The 13,613-nt window shown below is 48.3% G+C and overlaps 1 pseudogene; it reads left to right on the top strand.

Annotated features, from left to right (window-relative positions):
* Positions 1 to 1,437: 1,437 nt before the first annotated feature.
* LOC136379063 (histone-lysine N-methyltransferase PRDM9-like) lies at positions 1,438 to 12,899 on the top strand (annotated as a pseudogene).
* Positions 12,900 to 13,613: the final 714 nt, after the last annotated feature.

The raw sequence follows: 13,613 nt of genomic DNA, 5'->3' as shown, positions 1-13,613 counted from the left end.
CCAGGCCACAGGACAGGCACTGCATGCACCGCCCCCCCCCCCCCAATGACAACCAGCAGGCTGAAACTATTCAACACACAATGTAACAGAGACAACTTTTTCAAGAGTGGGCAAGATGACTATTCCATTCAACTCAAAGGAACAAAAACAGACAATCAAACAAAATGGGGAGACAGAAGAATATAGTCCAAATGAAGTACTAAGAAAAAAAACTTCAGAGAAATATCCTAATGAAATGAGATGGGTAATTGGACAGATAAAGAATTCAAAGCAGCCCTGGCCGGTTGGCTCAGCGGTAGAGCGTCGGCCTAGCGTGCGGAGGACCCGGGTTCAATTCCCGGCCAGGGCACACAGGAGAAGCGCCCATTTGCTTCTCCACCCCTCCGCCGCCGCGCTTTCCTCTCTGTCTCTCTCTTCCCCTCCCGCAGCCGAGGCTCCGTTGGAGCAAAGATGGCCCGGGCGCTGGGGATGGCTCTGTGGCCTCTGCCTCAGGCGCTAGAGTGGCTCTGGTCGCAACATGGCGATGCCCAGGATGGGCAGAGCGTCGCCCCATGGTGGGCATGCCGGGTGGATCCCGGTCGGGCGCATGCGGGAGTCTGTCTGACTGTCTCTCCCTGTTTCCAGCTTCAGAAAAATGAAAATAAATAAATAAATAAATAAATAAATAAATAAATAAAATAAAAAGAATTCAAAGCAGGCTCAGTGGTAGAGCGTTGGCCTGGCGTGCAGAAGTCCCCGGTTTGATTCCCGGCCAGGGCACACAGGAGAAGCGCCCATCTGCTTCTCCACCCCTCCCCGTCTCCTTCCTCTCTGTCTCTCTCTTCCCCTCCCGCAGCTGAGACTCCATTGGAGCAAAGATGGCCCGGGCACTGGGGATGGCTCCTTGACCTCTGCCCCAGGCGCTAGAGTGGCTCTGGTCGTTGCAGAGCGACGCCCCGAAGGGGCAGAGCGTCGCCCTGGTGGGCGTGCTGGGTGGATCCCCGGTCGGCGCATGCGGGAGTCTGTCTGACTGTCTCTTCCCGTTTCCAGCTTCAGAAAAATACAAAAAAAAAAAAAAAGAATTCAAAGAAAAGAGTCACAACGATGTTTAATAAACTTGAGAGTAGAACAGAGGAACTCAAGAGAGCGCTTGAACAACAAGAAAATGTAATAAGATCATCCGGCTTGAGCGCAGGGTCGCTGGCTTGAGCTTGGGATCATAGACATGACCCCATGGTCACCAGCTTAAACCCCAAGTCTCTGGCTTGAGCAAGGGGTTCACTGGCTTGGCTGGAGTCCCCGAGCTGGCCACACTTGTCCCCTCTCGAAACACCCCACCGCGAGCGCGCACTCACACGCGCGAATGTGCGCCCGTGGGCCAACCAGTCAGCCTCAGCGCCGTCTCCCGCGCAGGCACGTCGGGGCTGGGCGTGCAGGGTGGCCCGAGCATGGACGCGGATGGGATCCTGCGGGGCGGCGCTGAGGAAGCGACGGGGAGGACCTGGGCGGGCCAGGGATGGCGGGACCCAGCCGGGCGAGGGGCGGTTCCGCCGCCGCTGCGCAGGGTCACGTGGCCGCGTCTCCCCCCAGGCCCCCGCGCCTTCAGGGACGTCGGCGCCTACTTCCCCCGGAGGGGTGGCCGCCGTGGGCGACTGGGAGAAGGCGCGCTGCTGGAACGTGAAGAGGAACCAGGACGCGCTGCACCGCACAGGTGACGGGAACCGGGCGGGAACCGGGGCGGCATGCGGGCCGGCCTGTGTCGGGGCTGCTCCTTCTAGCGCTTCGCTTTCGGGACCACGATTTTGTTTCTCCCCAGGCCTCAGCGCCCATCGGCCCGCCTTTATGGTTCACCGCCGGCAGACCGCCAGACCCCCGGCGGAGGACACTGAGGACTCGCATGAAGAATGGACTCGGAGGCAGCGAGGTGAGGGGCCGCAGGCACGGCTCTGTCCTTTTGAAACCGACCCAGGGTCAGGTCCCCAGCGTCTCAGCAGCTAACGAGGGACAGAGCTTGCGTTTAGCAAACAAGCGAGATGCAAACAGTGCGTTGTGCAATATGGTGCGATTTGCTACACTGCTTCCATGTGTAAATCATTACACGTTTATAGATGTGTTAATGAGCAGGAACGGTATAAAAGTATAAAAGCACTTAAGAAATAACTCATTCAGAACAGTTCTCATCACAAGAGGAGGAGGAGGAAGGTCTGGCCAGTGAGCAGTGCTCCAGAACAGGGCTGCCTGGGCCGCGCCGGCCACATTGCAGATGGGAAAGGATTAATCATGGTGATTAAGGCAGCTGGGGTTGTAGGCCAGGGTAGGGACCATTGTATCAGGCCCTGTGTCAGCCATCTCTTCAGTGTGTCTGGTTTCATGAGGGTGTGGTCAGTAAGGTCCTTCTGCGTTCTCGGGTCTAGCATTGAAACACAGCTGAAGTCCAGATGTTATCTCTAACTTGACCCAAATGGTTTCTGTGGTCCACAGACCTGAGGCTCTGTTCCCAAGACTGTTTGGTGCTGACCAGACTCTGATGATTAAGGAAGGGCAAGGACGGTTAAATGTGTAAAGGTGAAAGGATAAGAAGGAAAGGAGGCAAGGTGGTCATTGTACCATTAGACTGGACAAGGCCACTCTGAAACAAGAAGACAGAAAGGAGCCCTGGCCAAGTCGCTCAATTCATTAGAGAGTCGTCCCTATACACCAAGGATGTGGGTTTGATGTCCAGTCAGGGCCCATATAAGAATCAACCATTGAAGCCTGACCAGGTGGTAGCACAGAGGACAGAGCATCAACCTGGGACAATGAGGACCCAGTTTCCAAACCCCAAGGTTGCGGGCTTGAGGATGGGGTACACTGGCTTGAGCATGGGATCATAGACATGACCCCATGGTCACTGGCTTGAAGGCCAAGGTTGTTGGCTTGAGTCCAAATTTGCTGGTTTGAGCAAGGGGTCACTGGCTCAACTAGAGTCCCCTGGTCGGGGCATGTATGAGAAAGCAATCTATGAACAACTAAAGTACCGCAGCTATAAGTTGATGCTTCTCATCCTTCTCCCTTCCTGTCTGTCTCTCTAACTAAAAGAAAAAAGAAAGAATAATCAACCACTAAATGCATAAATCAGTGGAACAACAAATCAATGTTTCTCCCTCACTCTCCTCTCTCTTCTCTCTCTAAAATCAATTTTAAAAAGTTAATTTATTGATTTTATAGAGAGGAGTGAGAGAGAGAGAGAGAGAGAGAGAGAAAGGGGTGGCAGAGAGGAGCAGGAAGCATCAACTTGTACTAGTTGCTTCTTCTGTGTGTCTTGACCATACAAGCCTCGGGTTACAAAGTAGTGACCTCAGTGCTCCAGGTCGCTGCTTTATCCACTGTGGCACCACAGGTCAGGCAAATTTTTTTAAAAATTTAAAAGAAAGACAGAAAGGAGAAAGTGTTATGTTAAATGGAATTTCTGTCCAGTTAAGTGACCTTTATTATATTTTTGACATAAACAGCCAATTTTTTTCTTTTTTCTTTTTATTTTAGTGAGAGAGAGGGAGGGACAGACAGGGACAGACTGGATGAAAGGGAGAGAGATAAGAAGCATCAGTTCTTCATTAGTTGTTCATTGATTGCTTTCTCATATGTGCCTTGACTGGGGGGGCTACAGCACAGTGAGTGACCCCTTGCTCAAGCCAGTTAGCTACCTTGGACTTGAGCCAGCAACCATGGGGTCATGCCTATGATCACATGCTCAGGCCAGCGACCCTGTACTCAAGCTGGTGAGCCTGCAGTCAAGCCGGATTAGCCCGCACTGAAGCCAGCAGCCTCAGGGTTTCAAACCTGGGTCCTCAGCATCACAGTCCATCCTGGAGAAGTAAGACCCTCTGGACAACAATCTAGATAAAAATTGGGTAAGAGAGAGTCATTTGTAGATTTCAGTTCCTCTGAATCCTCTAGAAAGGCTAATAAGTATGGCCTAGGTATGTGGGGTGGCTTTGGATAGGACTGGATTTAAGAACTAAACTGAAAGTGAATTTAGCACTGGAGCTTTGGGCAAATCTTACAAATTCTCTGAGCTCTTGAATGCTAATGTGTAAGGTGAAGATACATGCATATATTCATTGACAGTATTCAATTCAATTTATTTATTTGTATATGTATTTATTTATTTTTTAGGTAAGATGAGGGGAGGTAATGAGGCTGACTCCCATATGCACCCTTACCAGGATCTACCTGGCAACCCCAATTCTCGAGTACTGAGCTGTTTTTTAGCACCTCAAGATGATCTGCTCTGGCTAACCGAGCCATCCTGAGCGCCCAGGGCCAATGCTCAAACCAATTGAGCCACTGGCTACAGGAAAAGAAGAGAAAGAGAAGGAGGAGAGGGAGGGGTAGAGAAGAAAATGGTCACTTCTCCTATGTACCCTGACCGGAATCAAACCCGGGACATACACTGGGCTGATGCTCTATCCACTGAGACACTAGCTAGGGCTTAAATTCAGTGTAGAAGAACTGACACATACAAGTTGTCCAATAAATATATCTCTGATAATAGCAACCATACGCTGTTGGTGTTGTATACCAGGCCTTTCCTCAATACCTTACATATACTGTGCCCTTAAATATTTTAATTTCTTTTTAATTTTTAATTTTTTTATAGGGACAGAGAGAGAGTCAGAGAGAGGGATAGATAGGGACAGACAGACAGGAATGGAGAGAGATGAGAAGCATCAATCATCAGTTTTTTGTTGCAACACCTTAGTTGTTCATTGATTGCTTTCTCATATGTGCCTTGACCGTGGGCCTTCAGCAGACCGAGTAACTCCTTGCTGGAGCCAGAGACCTTGGGTCCAAGCTGGTGAGCTTTTTGCTCAAGCCAGATGAGCCCGCGATCAAGCTGGTGACCTCGGGGTCTCGAACCTGGGTCCTTCCGCATCCCAGTCCTACGCTCTATCCACTGTGCCACCACCTGGTCAGGCAATATTTTATGAATAGCTAATAGTTGGGAAGTTATACCTCATAATGGAAAGATCTAGAAACAAATATTGCATTGGCCATCTGTAGTCAGTGTAGAGGCTTACTATTGTAGAGGCTCTCTGAGCCAATAGTTGACAAAAGAAAATACCAGAGTATATAGAAGGACAGGTGATAATTTGATGGGAGGAGATTGTGTGTTTTCTGACAAAATAGGGACTAAAAATCTAGATCCCAACAACCTCACTCTTCTCCAACTTAGAACTCAGAAGAAAAGAGACTGAAGTAAAGATGTATAGCCTACGAGAAAGAAAGGGCCATGTGTACCAAGAAGTCAGCGAGCCCCAGGATGATGACTACCTTTGTAAGTAACCCTCACAGAGAAGCATGTTATCTCTTCATACAATAATTTCATCTGGTCCTTTGGCCCTTAGAGCAGTGGTTCTCAACCTTTCTAATGCCGTGACCCCGCAATACACTTCCTCATGTTCCGGTGACCCCAAACCAAAAAATAATTTTGGTGGCTACTTCATAACTGTAATTTTGCTACAGTTATGATTCAGAATGTAAATACCTGATATGCATTATGTATTTTCCGATGGCTTTAGGCAACCCCGCTGGGGTTGCGACCCACAGGTTGAGAACCGCTGCCTTAGAGCATTCCATTCCCCTAGGGACCTGCACTACAGAATTGAGGCTCAGTGATGTGAGTGCCTGGGCTCTCTCTGAAGTTCTATATGTCCAGGAACATGCACTACCCCTTCCCTAATCCCTGTTGTTCTCACCCCCTCAGATTGTGAGAAGTGTCAGAACCTCTTCATTGACAATTGTGACGTGCATGGGCCTCCTACATTTGTAAAAGACAGTGCAGTGGATAAGGGGCATCCAAACCATGCAGCCCTCACTCTGCCCCCTGGGTTGAGAATCAGACCATCAGGCATCCCTGAAGCTGGGCTTGGAGTGTGGAATGAGGCATCTGCTCTGCCAGTGGGTCTTCACTTTGGCCCTTATGAGGGCCAGATCACAGAAGATGAAGAGGCAGGCAACAACGGATACTCCTGGCAGGTGAGAAGTATTTACCTCTTCCCCTGTCTTGTGACTTCGCACATCTCTCCCATAGCTTGGTGGGACCTGCCCTTCTACATACTAGGACATGGATGGAGACAATATGGTTAGCTCTGGGTACTGAGTGGACATTGCAGACATGGAGCTCCAGTTGAGGATCACAGGTTAAGTGGGAGCAAAATAGTACACACACAAAGGAATGCCTCCTACCAGCCCTGAGTGGACAGGTCAACTCAGATGTGATAAGTAAGAAAAATATTGTCACGAGTGGCAATGCATGCAAGCTGAAAGACCTTTGTTAACAGTCGGGTAATATAAGTCTTCTATTACCTTCTCACCTGAAAAAAACCTTTATTTTTTCTTCCTGAAATGCAGATCACCAAAGGGAGAAACTGCTATAAGTATGTGAATGGGAAGGATGAATCCTGGGCCAACTGGATGAGGTAAGGCCAAGAAGTTTCTGGGAGTCACGGAGAACACTCATCCCTCTCAGGCCCATACATCTTTCCTTCTCATCATGCCTCCCTCAGTGTTCTCCCTCAATCCTCTGTTCCTCTTTTTTCTCCATTCGGTGCTCTTTCAAAGCAAGAGGTATTTAGAGGAAAAAAGGAAATAAAAATAGAACATATGTCCTCAAAATATAAATCTCTATGCTAGACAAAATTTAGGCACTGGAAAAAAACTTTGAGGGCCTGGATTACACTTTAATTCAGGGGTCAGGAACCTTTTTGGCTGAGAGAGCCATGAACACCACATATTTTAAAATGTAATTCCATGAGAGCCATACAATGACCCGTGTACATTGTGCATTATCTAATAAAAATTTGGTGCTGTCACGGAGGACAGCTGTGATTGGCTCCAGCATCCCGCAACCGTGAACATGAGCGGTAGGAAATGAATGGATTATGATACATGAGAACGTTTTATATTTTTAACATTTTTTTATTAAAAATTTGTCTGCGAGCCAGATGCAGCCATCAAAAAAGCCACATCTGGCTCGTGAGCCATAGGTTCCCAACCCCTGCTTTAATTGATCTAATTAACTTTATTTAAGCAAGCCCTTACTATATTCCAGTTTGGAGGAAAGTATTCATTACTTAAACATATTATATAACCCATCTTCTATTCTTATGGAGGACTAATTGCAGACAGAGTGAAACAATTGATTTTAGAAATATTTAACTATAATTCTCTTATTTTTTGAGAAGTGCAGAGTGCCAGGATACCTAACCCAAGGATAGCCTAAACCTGTGAGGGCAGCAAATTATCCCAGCCTCCCTTCTAACTAGAACTGAGTTCTGAAGCCTGCAGAGCAATGATCATGGGCCACTTTCCTGAGGGGCTCTTTTATCAGGGGCTACAGAATGTGAATAAGCTATTACTAATCTTGATGATTTTTCTAAGACAAAGAAACCTTTCAACCCTGGCCAGTTGGCTCAGTGGTAGAGCGTCAGCCTGGCCTATGAAAGTCTGGGGTTTGATTCTCAGTAAGGGCACAGAGAAGCATCCATCTGCTTTTCCACCCTTTCCCCTATCCTTCATCTCTATCTCTCTCTTCCCCTCCCACAGCCAAGGCTCCACTGGAGCAAAGTTGGCCCTGGTGCTGAGGATGGCTCCATGGCCTCTGTCTCAGGTGCTAAAATGGCTCCGGTTGCAGCGGAGCAATGCCCCTATGGGCTGAGCATCACCCCCAGGTGGGCATGCTGGGTAGATCCCAGTCAGGTGCATGTGTAAGTCTGTCTGCCTCTCCGCTTCTCACTTTGGATGGGGGGAACTGCCAGGTTTTTATGGGAACCTGGGTGAGGCATCAAATGCTACCTAGATAAAATGTGAGGAGAATGGAGAAAAGCCTCTCAAGAAAAGATGGACTTGGGCTGAGTATTGAATGATGTGAACTAATCTAGACACAGAGTCCAACATCAAGTAGCAAGTTCTGTGATATAAAACAGAACCTGAGTTAGTTTAGAGAAGCTAGAGGTCACTGGGTTTTATGGCAAATCAGGGTGGAGGTTACGTCTGGAATTGGCTTTGGAAAATGGTATTAGGCAGGATGAGCACCGTAAGCAGGACGTGGACATAGGAAGTAATATGACATTGTGACAGGCTCAGACATTGAACAGATGGGTCTCCAGGAGCACTGTGGGAGTGGGCGACATCACAGCCCGAGGGCCTTGCGTGTCAGGTGCAGAGCTGGACATGGATCTGAGAGGTTTTAGGAACTCATCGCCTGTGGGTTTCTTTTCTTTCACCTGCCTCAATCCCAGATATGTGAACTGTGCCCGGGATGATGAAGAGCAGAACCTGGTGGCCTTTCAGTATCGCAAGCAGATTTTCTACCGAACCTGCCGGGTCATCAGGCCATACTGTGAGCTGCTAGTCTGGTACGGTGATGAGTATGGCCAGATGCTGGGCATCAAGTGTGGCAGCAAGCAGAAGAGAGAGCTCGCAGCAGCTAGAGGTGGGCACAACTGTTCTTCAAAATGAAAAAATATAAAAGAACTTTTCTTAGAAATTTTCATGGTACACTCTAAAGTCAGTAAGATTTCAAATCAGATGCTTCAGGAATTAAGGATTCATTTCATATGCCTTTGATTCTTAGGAAAAATTTTTACTTTTAATTTTGTTTAAGTGAGAGGAGGGGAGATAGACAGACTCCTTCATGTGCCCCAACCAGGATCCACCCAGCAACCCCTGTCCAAGGTCCACGCTTGGACTAGCCAAGCTATCCTCAGCACCTGAGGTCAACACTTGAAAAAACTGAGCTATCAGGCTAATGCTTGAGCCAATTGAGCCACTGGCTGTGGGAGGGGAAAAGAGAGAGAAGGGAGAGAGGAAGGGGGAAAGAAGCAGATAGTTGCTTTTCATGTGTGCCCTGACCAGGGATTAAAGCTGGGCCATCCACATGCCAGGCCAACACTATTCTCTGAGCAAACTGGCCAGGGACTGTTTTCTGAGGGCCACTCCTGTCTAGCATACAGGGTAAAAGCAGAGGTCAGATAGATGCCTAGCAGCCTGGAAATGCAGTGCTGTGATCCATGCTGAGACGCTGGGACCTTCCTGAGTGAACTGGGACAATGGTGCTGTTCTCAGCTACAGGGTGGCTTTTTCTCTAAGATTTGCTTTGTTAATTTTTGGAAAATATATTTCAGTGGGGAATCCTCTCAGAGATTACTTTATCTCCAAGTGAGATAGGATAGTGGATTAACTGGAGAGGGGTGGGAATCAGGCATGTAAGAAGCATGGTTGGAGGCCCTGGCTGGTTAGTTCAGTCAGTTAGAGTATCATCCTGTAATACCAAGGTTGAGCCCGGGTCAGGGCACATACAAGAAATAACCAGTGACTGCATGTCTAGGTAGAACAATGAATAAATGCCTCTCTCTCTCTCTCTCTCTCTCTCTCTCTCTTTCTCTCCTTCCTCTTCCTCTTTCTCCTCCTCTTTGTCTCTCTAAAATTGATCAATTTTTAAAAAGTATGATTAGGGACATTTTGAAACAGGACTTCCCATTGTATATGTAATGGGCTAACAGCAGGTAATGGGCTGACACTGAATAAAATCTAGTATGAATATTTGGTGTGGCCTGACCAGGTGCTGGTGCAGTGGATAGAGTGTCAGACTGGGATGTGGAGGACCCAGGTTCGAGACCCTGAGTTCGCCAGCTTGAGCGCTGGCTCATCTGGTTTGGACAAGACTCACAAGCTTGGACCCAAGGTTGCTGGCTCGAGCAAGGGGTTACCTAGTCTGCTGAAGGCCCACAGTAAAGGCACATATGAGAAAGCAATCAATGAACAACTAAGGTGGCACAACAAAAAACTAATAATTGATGCTTCTCATCTCTTTCTCCAGTCCTGTCTGTCCCTATCTATCCCTCTCTGACTCTCTCTCTGTCTTTGTAAAAAAATAAAATAAAATAAATTTTCTTAAAAAGAATATTTGGTATAAGACTTGAGGAAGGACATATTTTCAATTTATGATCTGTGGGAAACTATGAGAGAAGCAATTCTTAGTTGGGGCCAGTGGTCTTTCTTAATGTGTTAAAAGCTACAAATATATAGGAAAGGTCAGCATTTCTCCACTCCTACAAGGGGTGAACCAGCCCTTGATGCTACTTGAAAGTCCCTCTTCTTGCAATGCGTAGAAAGGGCACTTGATATGGGCTTTCTGTTTTTCTAAATAAGATATAGTACATAAATATTAAAAGAGGAAACAGACTGTGAAGAAACACTTTGTGGGAGACAGAGATTACCCTGTCAACCCCATAAGAATGACTCGTGGGACAGGTCTTAACAGCAGGCAAAACATACAGACCAGGCAGCCTTATCAACCTCTGTCCTGACCAAAGTTTTCTCTTTCAGAAGAACCAAAGCCAGAGATACGTCTATGTGCCTCCTGCTCTCTGGCCTTCTCCAGTCAGAAATTCTTCAGCAGACACGTGGAATGCAATCACCCCTCTCAGATTCTCCCAGGAACATCTACAAGAAAATATCTCCAATCAGAGAATCCCTGCCCAATGGATCTATATCAGCAGCAGCAACATACTGATACACACAGCTGGGATGACAAAGCTGATGGTCAAGGGGTCAAAAGAAAGTTCAAATTTTTGCTAAAAAGGACCAGGCTGAGGAGGATTTCAAGGGCCTTTTTCAAACCTCCCAAAGGACAAATGGGGACCTCTAGTGAGCAAGAGAGAATAATACAGGAAGCACCCAACAGAGGCCAGGAAGTGAATTCAGTGGACACAGGCAAACTATCTGTGGGAATAGGAATGTCAAGAATTGTAGCTATCAAGTATGGAAAGTGTGGGCAAGGCTTTGATAATGGGTCACATCTCCTCAAACACCAGAGGACACACTCAAAGGAGAAGCCCTATGTTTGCAGGGAGTGTGAGCGGGTCTTTACACAGAAGTCACATCTCCTCAGACACCAGAAGACACACTCAGAGGAGAAGCCCTATGTTTGCAGGGAGTGTGAGCTAGGCTTTACACGGAAGTCACATCTCCTCAGTCACCAGAGGACACACTCAGGGGAGAAGCCTTATGTTTGTATAGAGTGTGAGCGAGGCTTTACACGGAAGTCACATCTCCTCAGTCACCAGAGGACACACTCAGGGGAGAAGCCATATGTTTGTACAGAGTGTGAGCGAGGCCTTACACGGAAGTCACATCTCCTCAGACACCAGAGGACACACTCAGGGGAGAAGCCCTGTATTTGTACAGAGTGTGAGCAAGGCTTTGCACAGAAGCTAAATCTCCTCAGACACCAGAGGACACACTCAGGAGAGAAGCCCTATGTTTGCAGGGAGTGTGAGCGAGGGTTTACACGGAAGTCAGAGCTCCTCAGACACCAGAGAACACACTCAGGGGAGAAGCCCTATGTTTGCAGGCAGTGTGAGCGAGGGTTTACACGGAAGTCAGAGCTCCTCAGACACCAGAGGACACACTCAGGAGAGAAGCCCTATGTTTGCAGGGAGTGTGAGCGAGGGTTTACACGGAAGTCAGAGCTCCTCAGACACCAGAGAACACACTCAGGGGAGAAGCCCTATGTTTGCAGCGAGTGTGAGCGAGGGTTTACACGGAAGTCAGAGCTCCTCAGTCACCAGAGGACACACTCAGGGGAGAAGCCCTATGTTTGCAGGGAGTGTGAGCGAGGCTTTACACGGAAGTCAAATCTCCTCAGTCACCAGAGGACACACTCAGGGGAGAAGCCCTATGTTTGCAGGGAGTGTGAGCGAGGCTTTACACGGAAGTCAAATCTCCTCAGTCACCAGAGGACACACTCAGGGGAGAAGCCCTATGTTTGCAGGCAGTGTGAGCGAGGCTTTACGTTGAAGTCATATCTCCTCAGTCACCAGAGGACACACTCAGGGGAGAAGCCCTATGTTTGCAGGGAGTGTGAGCGAGGCTTTACACGGAAGTCAGAGCTCCTCAGACACCAGAGGACACACTCAGGGGAAAAGCCCTATGTTTGCAGGGAGTGTGAGCGAGGTTTTACGTGGAAGTCAGATCTCCTCAATCACCAGAGGACACACTCAGGGGAGAAGCCCTATGTTTGCAGGGAGTGTGAGCGAGGCTTTACACGGAAGTCAAATCTCCTCAGTCACCAGAGGACACACTCAGGGGAGAAGCCCTATGTTTGCAGGGAGTGTGAGCGAGGCTTTAGATGGAAATCAAATCTCCTCAATCACCGGAGGACACACTCAGGGGAGAAACCCTATGTTTGCAGGGAGTGTGAGCGAGGCTTTACATGGAAGTCAAATCTCCTCAGTCACCAGAGGACACACTCAGGGGAGAAGCCCTATGTTTGCAGGGAGTGTGAGCGAGGCTTTACACGGAAGTCAGAGCTCCTCAGACACCAGAGAACACACTCAGGGGAGAAGCCCTATGTTTGCAGGCAGTGTGAGCGAGGCTTTTCACAGAAGTCAGATCTCCTCAATCACCAGAGGACACACTCAGGGGAGAAGCCCTATGTTTGCAGGGAGTGTGAGCGAGGCTTTACACGGAAGTCAGAGCTCCTCAGACACCAGAGAACACACTCAGGGGAGAAGCCCTATGTTTGCAGGGAGTGTGAGCGAGGCTTTACGTGGAAGTCAAATCTCCTCAGTCACCAGAGGACACACTCAGGGGAGAAGCCCTATGTTTGCAGGAAGTGTGAGCGAGGCTTTACACAGAAGTCACATCTCCTCAGACACCAGAGGACACACTCAGGGGAGAAGCCATATGTTTGCAGGGAGTGTGAGCGAGGCTTTACACAGAAGTCACATCTCCTCAGACACCAAAGGACACACTCAGGGGAGAAGCCCTATGTTTGCCAGGAGTGTGAGCAAAGATTTAACTGGAAGTCAGATCTCATACAGCAGAGGACACACTCAGGGGAAAAGCTTTATGTTTGCAAAGAGGGTGACTGAGTCATTAGCATTAAATTGCATCTCCACAGCCATAGCTGTTACACAGGTCATACCCAGCTCTGAGGGGACTTCAGAAGGAGTCTACAGAACCCTTCCCTCCCAAGAGTGTATTTAGTACAGAAGTAACTGGTTAAACAAATTCTTCATTTCCATGACAAGGGATGAGCTAGACAAACAGTTCCTTAAGTGCCGTGGTAATGTCAACACCAATCTCCTCAGTCTCTTGACCTCCTGTTCTAATAAATTTTACCTCCATAAAACTGTGAAGCCCACATATCTCATTCCCCCCTCTCACTGAAACCAGAGAATTCCAGGAGGGCCACAGAGAACTCACACTGTCAGGCACAGAAACTAAACCCCTGAAAATGTGGAAGTCTGGATTCAACCTACTTAGCTACTGCCCAGGGAGAGGGATTTGACACAGACTCACCAGGAAAGGAATTTCCTTGACTTCCAGGAAGTGCAGCCTTCTCTCCTAGTAGGCTCACCACCCTCCTTCCTTAGCTTCTCTTGGCTTTTGTCCTGGTTTCCTCTGACCTCTGTAGTCTTAGTGAGGAAAACCAGGGAAGAACATATGCGTGTGCATATCCATGTATGTGGCTCAGTCTGGGAACATGGTCTCCCTCTCTCCTCGCTGCCCCTTGAGGGTGACCATCTCATGGTGCACACCACATGGACTCCAGATCATTCCATATTTGGTTTGAATCTCAGCTC

The sequence above is a fragment of the Saccopteryx leptura genome, chromosome 7 (assembly GCF_036850995.1).
Source record: "Saccopteryx leptura isolate mSacLep1 chromosome 7, mSacLep1_pri_phased_curated, whole genome shotgun sequence".
Taxonomy (NCBI): domain Eukaryota; kingdom Metazoa; phylum Chordata; class Mammalia; order Chiroptera; family Emballonuridae; genus Saccopteryx; species Saccopteryx leptura.
This window is presented reverse-complemented; position numbering and strand designations above follow the sequence as displayed.